The sequence below is a fragment of the Pituophis catenifer genome, unplaced genomic scaffold, assembly GCF_029215685.1.
Source record: "Pituophis catenifer annectens isolate HBS135680 unplaced genomic scaffold, rPitCat1.0.hap2 SCAF_4, whole genome shotgun sequence".
NCBI lineage: Eukaryota > Metazoa > Chordata > Lepidosauria > Squamata > Colubridae > Pituophis > Pituophis catenifer.
Window position 1 is genome coordinate 62,952,140 of NW_027256884.1, and position 15,797 is coordinate 62,967,936.

The 15,797-nt window shown below is 35.2% G+C and overlaps 1 protein-coding gene across 9 annotated transcripts in view; it reads right to left on the bottom strand.

Moving 5' to 3' along the window:
* The window catches only part of DMD (dystrophin), a 2,096,968-nt gene that overhangs the window by 229,668 nt on the left and 1,851,503 nt on the right, over nucleotides 1-15,797 (bottom strand). The window lies entirely within an intron of this gene.

The window sequence follows — 15,797 nt, forward strand, 5'->3', positions numbered from 1 at the left end:
TGGGGGGAAGGGAGCCGAATGGGGTGTGGGGGATGGGATGCCTGGCACAGCCACAAGTCCAGCTCCTTCACTCGCAGGTTGCAGGTGCCCTTTGGAACAGGGCTCTCCAACCTTGGCAACCTTAAGATTTGTGGACTTTGAGAACTCCAAGGTTGGAGAGCCCTGCCTTGCCTTGGAAAGGCCCATCGTAAGGCAGGCAGGAGGGTTCAACGCTCCTGAGCTTCCGCTCCCGTAAGGCACATTTACAGCCCGGGGCGGAGCTGCAGTCCTGCTTGCGCCATTCATTGCAAGCCTCAGCTGCCCACAAACTGGAGAAGGCAGGCGGGCCCGGCTGACAGCAACTGCAGCCTCCTCACGTGTTTCGCAGAGCAGCATGGGCAAAAGGCCTCTGCTGGGATGGGTGAATGGGGCGCTGGCGAGTTGGCAGGCAGGGCCGAGAGTGCTGCTGCCAGCTTGGGAACAGCTGTCTCGCCAGGGTAACTGGTTGTCCTCTGGTAAGAGGCGCGCTGGCCCTCTTGGAAAAAGTGGGGGCGCATGCATGGCGGGTGCACACATGCACAGTGGGGGCTGCATGTGTGCATGTGCAATGTGAGGTGCATGCGCATTAGGAGCACAGTGGGGGTTGCATGTGTGCATGTGCAATGTGAGGTGCATGCGCATTAGGAGCATGGTGGGGGTCATGTGCACATGTATTATGGGTGCTGGCACGCGAGAGCGCGCGAGGGTTTGCGCGCTCGGACTTTTGGCACGCAACGGCAAAGAGGTTCGCCATCACTGCTCTAGATTATACAGAGGTCGATTACAATATCTAGTGCATTGGAAAGGGTACCATTTGTCTGATGCTACCTGAGTTGAAAGCTGGGATGTAAAGGCAGAGAGATTAATAAAGCAGTTCCATGACAAATTCCCTGATGAGCCAAATTCCCTGGGGGGGAGGGGAGAGGTGATTAGGGACTACTTGAATTAACCCCTTATGTTCCTCTCATTGCAGGACACGATCACTGGTTAAGGGGGGGGCAGCCTGTCAGCCCTGGAGGCCATCTTTTTCTTTGGATCTTCAGAGCTGCCACACTTGGTGCTGTGGAAAATTGGGAGGGGTGACTGCATGGAGTTGTAGAGATATCTAGCTATAACAACATTCTTCTCTCTGGGAGTTAAGGATGTTCAGCCTCCACCTGGAGTGGCATGACTGGGAGGCATCTCCAGTTGGGATGGTGGATTGATTGCACCATGTGATGGACATGTGGGTGCAGGGGAAGGGATTTTGACTTTTTTTTGGGTCAGGAGAACCCGGAAGCTTTCGGATTTGGGTTTTCCCAGATGTGTCAATATGACATCTCTAATAAAGTGGAACTTTGAGGAACTTCTATACTGGGAGTCTTCTTTCATTGGGGGTGTTACTTGGAACCCTGACAATGGCAAGCAATCCAAATTTAAGCAAGGAAGGAAAGAAAACACCGTCTGCACCATCATCTGCAGCATCAGGTCCATCAAGTCAAAGATCAATAGAGCATGTTACAAGCAGAGAAATCAAATTCATTTCAAAAAGATGTGATGGCGATGTTCCAATCATTACAGGAGGCAATAACAAAGAATCATAATGAGGTGACGAGTGAGTTGGGAGAGTTAAAATAAATGTTACACGACATGAATGAAAAAATAGGAAATTTCCAATAGATGATAGGAAAAAAAGTGAACAAAGGATACAGGTAATAGAGGAAAAATCAGAACAAGCCAAGAAAAAAATGGAGGAAATGAATCAAAGGCTTACACAGGAAAATAAAGAATTGGAGGAAAACATGATTTCATTGCAAATGGAAAAGGCCACTTACTTCTTGAGATACCAAAACATAGAACAGGAAAAAGGAGCAGACCTACCTGATATAATGATAGAATTGTGGCAAATGCTTACAAATTACAAAGCAGGAAATGAAGCAGAAATTGATGAAATATTCTGAATACACACAACCTATGCAAGAAGACATAATCTCCCAAGAGAAGTTCATGTCAGATTTGTCAAGAAGATGATAAGAGTTGAAATACTTAATTTTTTTTAATTAAGTTGGACTTAAAATTAATAAACAAAAAACAAAGGTACTAACGAAGAATCTCACAAATCAACAAGAAAAAGAACTAGAGGACAAATTGGGAATACAATTAGTAAAAAAGGTAAAATATTTAGGAATCTGGTTTACCAACAAAGGATCATCAATCAGGGAGGATAATTATAACAAATTGGCAAAACAGATTAAAAAGGATTTAGAAATGTAGAGCAAGTTACAATTATCGTTCCTGGGAAAGATTGCATCTATTAAAATGAACATACTATCCAGAATCCTATATTTGTTTCAAGTAATCCCAATAAGGCCAGGGAAAGACTTCTTCAAAGATTTTAATAAAATGATTGCAAATTGCATTTGGCAAGGGAAGAAAGCGAGGATCAAAATAAAACATTTATGAGATATACGAGAGAAATGGGGACTAGGACTACTGGATTGGGAAACGTACTATAAACCTACATCACTGATTTGGATAAAAGACTAGATAGAACTCAAAAATAAAAGAATATTAATGTTGAAAGATTTTGATTTACAAAGAGGTTGGCACGCATTTCTGTGGGAGGGAAGAGACAAACAGCATGGATATTTTCATCGGCATGTTATTAGAGAAGCACTATTCAAAACTTGGCAAGAGTTTAAAAAAGTACACTATGATAAAATTCCAGAATGGCTATCGACCATGGAGGTGCAGATATACCCCAATGCCATGGATATGGATAAAATGAAAACTTATAAAGACTTATTAAACAGCAGAGGGGAACTAAAGTCAAGACAAGAACTGAAAGAACAGGGTACAGACATTGACTGGTGGCCATATTTACAGATAAAATCCAGGTACAAAACAGACCTGGTAAAATTTGGATTCCAAAAAGAGCCATATGAATTTGATAAAATTTTACAAGGGACAGATGATAAATTGATAACCAAAATTTATAATTATTTACTAAGATACAAATTAGAGGAAGAAGTGGTCAAAGAAAATATGATAATTTGGGCAAAAATTTTTGGATATAACATTGAACTGGAAAAATGGGAAAAACTATGGAACGTAAATTATAAGTTAACAATGTCTGTACCCTACAAAGAGAACATGTACAAAATGTTCTATAGGTGGCACCTCCCCCCTGCTCGTTTAGCAAGAATGTTTCCAAATACCTCCCAACGTGCTGGAAATGCAAATTGCAGAAAGGAACCTACTACCACATGTGGTGGTCTTGTCAGAAAGCAAAACAGTTTTGGCAGGCAATCAGGATAAAAATAGAAGAAATCACACACCAGAAAATAGAATTGAGACCAGAAACCTTCCTGTTAGGAATAATCACAGGACATTATGAAAAAGAAATAAAATACCTAATTATTCATATACTAACAGCTGCATGGATAGTTTTTGCCCAGAACTGGAAGCATGAAGGTACACCAACAGAAGATAAAATAATTAACAAAATCATGGAATGTGCAGAAATGGACAAACTTACAAAAGAAATACAGGAAAAGGAAGAAACTATTTATTATGGCAGAAATGGTATAATTGGCTGGAGAAAAAGAAAGGAAATTAAATAAATAGGGATACAAAAGAGAGGACATAACCCATGGATAACAATTGAGTACTAACTAAGGAATATAGTAAATTAAATACACAGATTAAGAAAATCCGAGGAGATGATGTATTAGGAATAGAAATATAAAAGATACATTCGAAAAAATACAAATACATATATATTATTTTATACATAAATACATTGATATATAGATACGAACACAAATATAGTCTACCGATATGACAAGATTGAAAAAGAAGTCGCAAAGATTTGATTCATGTTTATTTGTTGTGTATGTTTTATTGTCGTATGTATGTTTGTTTGTATTTTTTGTATTTTAATCAATAATTTTTTAAAAAAAAAAGTTGAAATACTTAAAAAAGCGAGAAATGAACCTCTGCAATATAAAGACAAAGAAATTGTGGTGTTGAAACAGGTGCCAAGAAGTGTAAGAAATCTAAGAAGACAATATCAATTCTTGACAGGTCAGCTGATTAAATACAATGCAAATTTTAGATGGCTGATACCAGAGGGAATTTTGGTAACTTGGAATGAAAAAAGATATAGATTGGACTCATTAGATAAAGCATATGAATTCTATGAATGTCATTTTGGAACTACTAAAGAACAGGGAAGGGGAGAGGAAGGAGAATGCAAAGAACAAAGAGAACTAGCAAATGTGGAAAAGACTATAAGGCAGGAAGAAAATGAGTCCAAGAAAACAGAACAAACAGAACGAGAAGGAGCAAAAGCAAAGGAACAGAGAGAAATAAGACCAACTAGAACAATACAATCTATATACAAGTGAGAAGATGGAAGAAGAAATAGACATGCTATCAATTAACATAAATGGATGGAATTCACCAATGAAAAGGAAAAAACTTTCACAAAACTACAAAAATTAAAATTTGACTTAATCTGTCTCATATTCAAAAACAACATAGTAGGCTTTAGAATACCCCAAAATGGGAAAAGTATACTTTTCATTAGCACAACATAAGAAAAGGGGGATGGTCTTATATTTAAAGGAAACAATAAATGCCAAGCAAATATACACAGATGAAGAAGGGAGAATTTGATGGTAGAGGTAATAATAAACCAAAAACAAGTATTTTGATAGCAGTATACGCTCCAAATAATAAACAAGAAGAATTTTATAAACAACTCCACACAAAAATAACTGAAATGGATTAGGAAAATATTTGTGTGTTAGGGGACTTCAATGCAATTGTGGATGAAAAACTGGACTATAGAAGTAGGAAAGTAGGTAAAAAGGCACGGAAAACACTCCCTAGGACCTTCATTAAAATGATAGAAGAACTATCACTTCAAGATACATGGAGAGAAATGAACTTAGAGAAAAACCAATATACATTCTATTCAGAAAGACATCAGGGGCAGTCAGGCACAACACAGGTTATGTAGACAGTAAATATAGGGTCAATCAAAATGGACTCAAATGTCTATACACCAATGTACAGAGTATGAGGAATAAACAGAATGAATTAGAAATTCAAGTAAATGAGTGCAGATATAATATTGTTGCCATTACGGAAACTTGGTGGGATGAAACCCACAAATGGAACATACAGTTAGAGGGATATAAATTATTTAAAAGAAATAGACTAAATAAAAGAGGAGGCGGAGTTGCACTACATATAAGAAATAACTACATCTCTACAGAAATAGAGCACAACAATGATGAAAATTATCTTGAATGCATTTGGGTCAATATTAAAGTGGGGGGGGGGAAATGACATTGCCATAGGTCTATACTATAGGCCATCCAACCAAACAGAAGTAGTAGATGAAATTTTTGCTAGTCAGCTAACTAAGGTATGTAGGAAGCACATCACAATAGTAATGGGGGATTTGAACTACCCTGACATCAACTGGGAGACAAACTCTGCACCAAGTGGAAGATCCAACAGGTTCCTAAAAAACTTAGCAGACAACTTTGTTTCCCAAAAAGTAGAGAATATTGGACTTAATTCTCACTAACAGAGATGAAATGATAGAAGGTGCTGAAGCTACAGGAACCTTGGGGACAAGTGATCACGCAATATTGGAATTCAACATTATGCAAACACAAGTAGTAGAACAAAGTCAAACTAGAGTCTTGGACTTTAAGAGAGCTAATTTCAATAAACTTAGAGAGAGCTTGTGAAGGATTCCATGGATGAGAATCCTCAAGGGGAAAACAACTCAAGAAGCTTGGGAAATTTTGAAAAGTGAGATTATAAAAGCCCAGTCTAGCACAATACCAATGAAGAAGAAAAATAATAGATCTCAAAAGAAACCAGCATGGCTGCATAAAGAATTCTCTGACAAATTGAAAGACAAAAAGGACAAGTATAAAAAGTGGAAAGAGGGGCAAATAACTAAGGCAGAATATCAGCAAATAGCCCGAGCCTGTAAAGATGAAGTGAGGAAAGCTAAGGCTCACAATGAACAAAGGCTTGTGACTAAAGTAAAAAATAACAAAAAAAGCTTCTTCCAACATATTAAAAACAAGAAAAAAGTTAAGGAAACATTTGGCCCATTGCTGGGAGAAAGTGGCAAGAAGGTGACAAGCAACAGGGAGAAAGCAGAACTACTTAACTCATTTTTTGCATCTGTCTTTACACAAAATGAAAAAACAGTCCAACCTATCAAAAACAGCACCACAAAAAACAGATTAGGAACAAAAGTTAAAATAGAGAAGAAAATGGTAAGTGGACACCTTACCATTAGACGAGTTCAAATCACCAGGACCAGATGGATTACACCCTAAGGTTCTGAAGGAACTGGCAGACGAGATCTCAGAACCACTGAACTCTTTCAAAGGTCCTGGAGCACAGGGGAATTGCCAGAGGATTGGAAAAGAGCTGATGAAGTTCCCATCTTCAAAAAAGGAAAAAAAATAGATCCAGGAAACTACAGACCTATCAGCCTGACCTTAATACCAGGGAAGATTCTGGAAAAGATAATCAAACAACGAATCATCGAAAACCTAGAAGTAAACCAAGTAATAACCAAAAGCCAACATGGGTTTGTCAAAAACAGATCATGCCAGACTAATCTTATTGCATTCTTTGACAAAGTGACAAAATTAGTGGACCAGAGGAATGCTGTCAATATAATTTACTTAGATTTCAGTAAAGCATTTGATAAAGTAGACCATAACCTACTACTAGAAAAAATAGAAAAATGTGGATGACATGGATGACACTGAAATTAAGAACAAATGTACAGGAGATAGAAATTGAAACAAATGTATGAGCAGATAAAACCCAATGAAAATAAAATGGAAAGGTCAAAGGAAAAAAATGAGGTGGATGTTGAATCAAGCCATATTAAATAATAAAGAGTTTTCTGGAGTTACTGTCATGCTGGTGTGGTGCAAAGGATTGGAGGCTCCACTTCTTTTGCCCGATTTTTCATGTCTGGAAGCCAGTAATGGTAAAGCGGAACCTTGGAGAGGACAGCGATCGAAAGGGGATAGCTCAGAGGGTGGGGAGAAGGACGATCCCCCACCATGGAGGGTGGAACCCCCCAAATCCGGCATGGAAGAAACCGCTATCAGAGCAAGGTCTGGAGACGTGATGGCCCAAATATATAATGAGAAAGCAGAACATTGAGAAGCAACAAGAAGTATCGACAAAAGGAGTTTTATAAGTGGTGAAATATCTGAACTATCTCACTGAAATTGTGGAGGTTGCAGACGAGGAATAAAGTGAGTCTCCAAAGAGTAAAAAGTGGCGCCTCAGTGGTGGGAGCGGAAGGAAGACAGACAGAGAGTGAAAGTGCTTTACAACAGTGTTGAGAGGGATTGGATTGTTGAGAAAATCAAACAGAAAGTTGGAATTGAGACTGAGACTGTGAGAAAGTGTTGAGGGTGTGCATAGATGGCGAATGGATCAAAGTAAGAACTTCGAATTTAATACTTAATATAATCCTGGAACTTGATATTTAAGATTTAATATAAATAATATTAAACATAGTTACACTCTTTGTTACACTTTTTGGTTTCCCTTTCCTTCTTTATTACTTATTGGTCCCTCTTATCTTTTCTCTTTAGATATTGTTAAATAATTTAAATACATCTATGTTTCTCTTACTACTATAGATTCAAAAATAATTGTTGACTGAGATTATTGATTAAGTAAGTATTGATTATAAATAGTAAATACAGAATGGTGCTTTATACAATTAATTGGATATAGAAAATAGATTGATACAATTAGTTGTGATTAAGTGATAAATTATACTATATTGATTTAGGTTGTAATTGTATTTGTATTAAAATAAGCTTAGGAAGAAAGACTAGAGATAGAAAGAGATATAGACACAGACTGGAGTAGTAAATTAGATATATATGGTGTTGTGGAATGGGCTCCTCCAAAAAATTAAAATGTCAAATACAACTGCTGTCACAAAAACAGTAAAAAAGACAATTTCTATGACGGCCTCACCTGCAGGTCAGAAATTAATAACAGATATGCCAATCACTGAAAAATTAGGATCAACATCAACTGTACAAAACATGCAAACCTCACTGAACATGATTCAAGAGGTTATGTTGAAAATGCAGGAATCTATTAATAATAATCATGAAGAAATGAAAGGGGAAATGTGTGAGGTGAAGGGAGACATAAAGAAATTAGATGACAGAATGGAAAAGATTCAGGAATCAATAGCAAATAATGAACAAAAAATAAAAGTAGTAGAGGCAAGAGCAGAAAGAACCGAAAAGAAATTGGAAGCTGTGAAGGAGAGATGGATAGTGGCGAATAAGGAGTTGGAAGAAACAATAATATATCTTGAGTTAGAGAGATCCTTCCACTACCTAAGATTTTAAAACATAGTAGAGAATAGAGAGGAGGATCTCTATAAACTCATGGTGGAAATTCTAGCAGAGCCCCTGAACATGGATAAACAGGAACTATGGAAATAGTATTGACAAAGTATATTGAGTATACACAAATTATGTGAAACGACATAGACTACCACATGAAATTCATGTTAGGTTCACAAAGAAATCAGTACGTGATGAAATTTATAGAAAGACAAGAGAAGACCAATTGACTTATAATGGAAAAGAAATTATAATACTTAAACAATTACCAAAAAGAATCCGTGATCAACGTAGGAACAATCAATTCCTCTCTTCTAAACTGATTAAACATAGAATAATGTTCTGCTGGTTAATACCAGAGGGTATGCTGATAACCTGGGAACATAAAAAAAAATAAGAGTGGATACGGTAGAAAAGGCCCAGGAATTTTATCAGCAATGTTTTGGGGAAGAATTAGACAGTAGAGAGGAGTTAGAAACAAAGAGTCAGGAAGAACAACAGATAGAAGAAAATGAACCAGCCCAAGAATCAAGAGAGCATTTAGCTATGGAAAACCAGGACAGAGAAGAGGTAAGAACAAGACAGCAAAGGGAAATAAAACTAAAAAAAAAGCCAGAAGGACTAATAAGTAATTTAATGGAGGAGGAGGTGAATTTAATATCAATTAACATAAATGGATTGAATGCACTGATAAAACGAAGATAAATAATTACTAAACTTCAAAAACTGAATATGGAAATAGTATGCTTACAAGAAGTGCATATCACAAAAGGGAAAAGTGGCTTCTTGGAATAATAAAAATAATAAAACACCAGGACCAAATGGACTACCGGCAGAGCTTTATAAATGTTTACAAGATACTTTGGGTTTGCCAATGTTAGAAGTTTATAATGAAGTACTGTTAGAGGCCAAAATTCCAAGCATGTGGATGGAAGCAAATATTACCCTAATACCGAAAGAAGAATCAGATTTAATGCAAATAAAAAATTCTAGGCCAATATCAGTATTAAATGTAGACTACAAAATATATGCCTCAATAATTGCAGAAAGATTAAAAAGATTCCTGAATGAATTTATACACTCAGACCAGAATGAATTTTTACCTAAAAGGCAAATTAGGAATAATATGAGAATCATTTTGAACACATTGGAATATTTTGAAGTGCATCCAGAAAAACAAATGGCATTGATATTCTTAGATGCACAGAAAGCACTTGATAATAAAATCTTAACAGGTTCTGATGACTATGTAATTAAAAATTTGCATGGTTACTTATTAGAGGTAAAATTGGAAAAAGAACAAGTTAAAGAAACAATTATTGCATGGGGGACAAATTTTGGTTATGGGATTGATTTAGAGAAATGGCAAAAATTGTGCTTGCAAAATTATAAAATGACAATGTCAACAGCATACAAGGAAAATTTGTACAAGATGTTTTATAGGTGGCATCTACCCCCGGCGAGAATAGCCAGAATATTCAAGAACAAATAAGAAAAATGTTGGAAATGTCATCAGATACCAGGCTCATATTACATAATAATAATAATAATAATAATAATAATAATAATAATAATAATAATAATAATAATAATAATAATAATAATAATAATTTTATTTCTATACCGCCCTTCTCCTGAAGGACTCAGGGCGGTGTACAGCCAATTTAAAAACACAAGACACAACACTGATTAAAAACTAAAATAATTAAATAGATTTGGCCGATTTAAAACCCCAAAAATTTAAAATACCCCAATTTAAAATTATTATGTTGATAGCCCGGCCTGGCGGAACAACAGGGTCTTCAATGCGCAACGAAACACCCGGAGGTCAGAGATCTTACGTATTTCCGGGGGCAGTTCATTCTACAGGGCTGGGGCTCCCACAGAGAAGGCCCTTCTACACATGTCCATATGTGGTGGACATGTGTAGAAGCTAAAAGATACTAGACTGAAATCCACACATGGCTGGAAAAAATGATAAGAAAACACATAAACTTTAAACCAGAGATTTTTTTATTAGGGATGATGCCAGAAATATATAATAGAGAATTGAAATATTTGATTGAGAATGTTTTAACAGCAGCTAGAATTGTGTTTGCTAAAAACTGGAAAAATGAGAAAATACCAACACAAGATGAAGTTATTAAGAAAATCATGGAATGTGCTGAAATGAGTAAATTGACATTTGAAATTAGAGAACAAGAAGTTAAACAATATTATAAGATATGGGATTTATTTTATCAATGGCTAGATAATAAAACATGGAAATGAAATATGAAATATAAGATGAATGTTATAATATTTGAAAGTAATTTTTATGAAATGATAAAGCCATAGTTAAATCAGATAATTTGTTAATTGTGAATATGGGGAGGAAGCATAAAAGATTTGTAACCGACTGACACATGGAATGCAATTGTAATGGATGATGGATTTATGTTTTGTTTAAAAATAATAAAAAAAATTAAAAAAGAAAGCATTTGATAATGTAAATTGGCAATTATGTTATTACAATTAAAACATATGGACTTTGGGGAGAAATTTGTTAACATGATTGAGGTAATATATTCCAAGCAAACTGCAAAAGTAATGGTTAATGGGGATGTGACCAAAAACTTTAACACAAGAAAAGGCATGAGACAAGAATATTATTTATATTAACATTGGAAGTACTTATCGTATTTTCTGGCGTATAAGACGACTGGGCGTATAAGACGACCCCCAAATTTTCCTGTTAAAACATAGGGTTTGGGCTATACTCACCGTATAAGACTACCCCTCTTCCAACGCACACCAAATAAAAATTAAAAAACATCAACTGGCTCACCCACAATGTAAAAGCAGTTGTGCTAGACCCAAAATGGCCCCTGCAACAAGCAGGAACCTCACACAGCCACAAAAAGCCCAAAAACCCAACTTTCACACTTTACACACACACAACACAACACAACACAACACAACACAACTGGCTCACCCACAATGTAAAAGCAGCTGTGCTAGACCCAAAATGGCCCCTGAAACAAGCAGGAACCTCACACAGCCACAAAAAGCCCAAAAACCCAACTTTCACACTTTACACACACAAAATTCCACATACAGCTTTGTGAGATTTTGTGTGTTTGTGTAGTTAGAGTAAAACACTACAAAAACATACTAAATCTCAGAAAGCTGCACAAATATTATTTTATTTTATTTTATTTTATTTTTATATGAAAGCTACATTTAAAACTTCCTAAACTTTAAATGGCTAGGTCTAAAAAAGAACAACAAAAAAAAAAACCCAATTAACTATTTTTTTTTAAGGGAATACATATTTAATTTTCCATGTAGTAACAGCAGCAAGAATAGTATTTGCACAACAATGGAAAAATGAAGAGATCCCGACAGATGAAAGTATAATTTAAAAAAAATATTAGAATGTGCTGAGATGGATAGTTTGACACTTAAGATAAAAGAAAAGGAAGAAACAGTATACTTTTTAACATGGGATATATTTTACCAATGGTTAACTAACAAAAACAGAGGTTAGAATTTAAAAAGAATTCAAAGAGATAACAAAAAATTGTATTGAAAATATTGTAAGATGGACAAACTATTTTTTTATTTTTTTATGATTAATATTGATATGTTTATTAAGATTACTAGCATGATTATGATTATTGTTGTACCTTTACTCAAAATTAATTATGCCCAGACAACATACTGTTCAGATAGGAATGGAATTTTTTATGTTTTTAAAGAAAAAAATGTACCAATAAAACATATTAAAAAAAAAATCTGATTGAATTTATTCACCCAGATCAAAATGGCTTCTTACCAAAAAGACAAATAAAACACAATTTAAGGATTATCCTAGATCAGTGATGGCTAACCTTTTTTTCCTCGGGTCCAAAAGCTTGTGCGCGCATGCTATCGTCCGTGTGCACGTGCCCACACCCATAATGCAATGCCCCTCCCGCATGCCCCACCCCTCTGCACATGTGCACAATCCCTGCATGCACACGCAACCCCCCCATGCGCGCATGACCTCCGCTTCCCCCCGTGCATGTGCGTGCAATCCCCCCTTTTGGCCTCACATCCCAAAACACCACTGGAAGGGCTGTTTTGGGAACCCTTTGCCTCCCAAAACGGTTGGGGGGAGAAGCTTCCAAAGCGGCTGGGAGGGAGAAAAAAAGCCTTTGCCTCCCAAAATAGCTGGGGGGGAGGGAAAAAAGCCTCACCTCCCAAAACAGTGCTGGGAGGGATTGGGAAGTTGGAGTGGGGGGGGAGAAGGGAATGGGTGGGGGGAGGAAGGAGGGGGGGAAATTTGTTTGTAAAATATTTTAAAACTTTTCAATAAAAAAAAAGAACAAATAGAAGAATATGGGAAAGTAGCAGGTCTGAAAATTAATAAAGATAAGACAAAAATATTAGTTAAAAATATGAGAGAAAAGCAAAAGAAGGAGATGATGGAGAAACTGGACATTCAAATTGTGAAGAAAGTGAAATATTTGGGCATCTATCTGACATCAAGATGTGCAACGCTTAAGGAAGACAATTATCATAGACTGAAAAAACAAATTGAAATAGGCCTGGAGAAATGGAGAAATTTGCAATTATCACTAATGGGAAGAATAGCACTAATAAAAATGAATGTATTACCAAAAATATTATTTTTATTTCAAACTATACCAATAAAACTGGAGAAAAAATATTTTGAAGAGTTGAAGAAAATAACGTGGAAATATGTGTGGCAAGAAAAGAGAGCAAGGATCAACATAAAAATGCTACAAGATGCAAAAATTAGAGGTGGGTTTGGCCTTCCGAATTGGGAATTGTATTATCAAGCGGCAGCGTTAACATGGATTAAAGAATGGATTTTATTAAGGAATACAAGACTATTGACATTGGAGGGTCATGATGTACAACTGGGTTGGCATATCTTTCTATTGTACGGGAAACAAAGGATACATGGATATTTCCAGAGACATTATATAAGAAATGGTTTGTTATCAGTGTGGGAGAGAGTGAAAGAAAAACATTATTTGAATATTCCAGTGTGGCTTTCTACAATAGAAGCGGTGACATACCCAAATATTGTGAACATGGAGAATATTGTTAGATATAAAGACATTTTGACAGATGGGGGAGAACTGAAACAAAAACAAGAACTAGAGAGACAAGGGATCGAGATAGATTGGTATACAAGACTACAAATACAATCAAGATATGAAGCAGATGATAGACAATATGGCTTTAACTTAGGGAAATCAGAACTGGATGAAATATTGACAGGAACAGATGAGAAAATGATTAAGAAATTATATAATTATTTACTGTGTATTAGATTAGAAGACGAAGAAGTAAAAGAAACAATGATAGCATGGGCAAAGAATTTTGGATACACCATAGAACTGGACAAATGGCACAATTTTGGGAAAGAAATTATAAATTAACAATGGCAACAGCCTATAAAGAAAACCTGTATAAGATATTTTATAGATGGCATATGCCACCAGAAAGATTAGCTAAGATGTTTAAAGATAAATCAGCTAAGTGTTGGAAATGTCATCAGTTGCCGGGATCATACTATCATACGTGGTGGTTGTGTAAAGAAGCAAAACAATATTGGGTGAAAATACAAACATGGTTAGAGGGAATGTTGCAGCAACATATAGAGTTAAAACCAGAGATGTTCTTATTGGGAATTTTACCAGAGAATTATAGCAAAGAAGATACATATTTGATTATTCATATAATAACAGCGGCTAGAATTGTATTTGCACAAAACTGGAAAGCAGATAAAATCCCGTTGGAAGGAGAAATTATAAAGAAAATTTTAGAATGTGTAGAAATGAATAGATTAACATTGAGAATAAAAGATAAAGAGGTGTCGATGTATTTCAAGACATGGGATAGTCACCATTTCTAATTTTAATATCAAATGTCATTTTATCATTCAAAGCTAATTTCCACATTTCACAATACCATTCTTCTATTCTAAAATTCACATCTAATTTCCAATATCTGGCTATTATAATTCTACCCATTATAATCATAATTCTAATCAATTCTTTCTCATATTTTGTTGGTTCTATTTCCTTAATTATCAACAGTAATATAGTTTCTGGTCTCAATATTATTGCTTTCCCCATCATTTCAAATATCATTTCCTCCAATTGTTGCCAAAACTTTTTAACTTTATCACATTTGTACCACATATGTTCATAAGTCCCTAATTCCATATCACATCTCCAACATTGTTTACTAATTTTTTTATCCATCAATGACAATCTTAATGGAGTCAAATACCATTTCCAAACAACCTTATAATTATGCTCTTTAATCCTTACAGATAAAGTCTTCATAATTCTACTCTTCCAATTCACGTTCCAATCTGAATCTGATATTTTAATATTAAGTTCTTTTTCCCAATTCATCTTCATCACCCTTTGTAGTTTTCCATCAAAATTTATAATCTTATATATCTTACTAACGAGTCCCTTTAGCCCAATTTCATCTTTCATAATTTGGAATACTAAATATTCAAATTCAGTTTTACTTCTACTTATCGAACAATTGTCCCTTACCTTCTTAGTCCATTTTTCTATCTGTATTTTTTCAAACCAGCCTAAACCCAATTTTTCAATGATTTCTTTTTTCCTCCTTTCATTTTCTGAAGTTTTTAACCAATCTATTATAGTTTGTATATTTTCATCTTCCATTACCCTATCACGACTTATATTAGTTTTAATCGGCCAATTTTCAATTGTCTTCCCTAAGAAAATTATATCTGGAATTAAGATTTTAACAAATTTGTTCCAAATTTTACTCAGTCCCTTTAACCAATAGCTATTAATTACACATTTTGATTTTGCCAAAACATTTTATCAGGAAGCATATTATTTTTCTGCAACTCTCCCGCCCCAAAATACCAAACAACATTCTAAAATAACCTCATTTAAACTTCTGCATATTCAATTTATAAAATATGTTTTTAATATTAGTATAATTTTATTCCAAATATAATAAACTTTTATAAATTTATAAATAAATTTTATTTTCTAAAAATAAAGCTTATATAAAATTGTTAGTTCAGGAGATTCTGCTCCTAACCTTAGTGTTAGCAAAAGAAGATATTTGCATGCTGTTTAGACTCTACTCAGCTGGAAATGTACCACATGCTCTCAGTGTTTCCAAACACCATTCTGTCCTATGCTACAGGACATCTGCCCACAAAACAAAACAAAACAAAATTTAATGTGTACAAGTTTGGCCAAAATAGTTTGATATCTTAACACAGAAAAAATAATAATGTTTCTGGTAGTAAAAATGCAGTCATAATGCATTAACTAACATTTTGTTGATCTTTCATGACAGCCA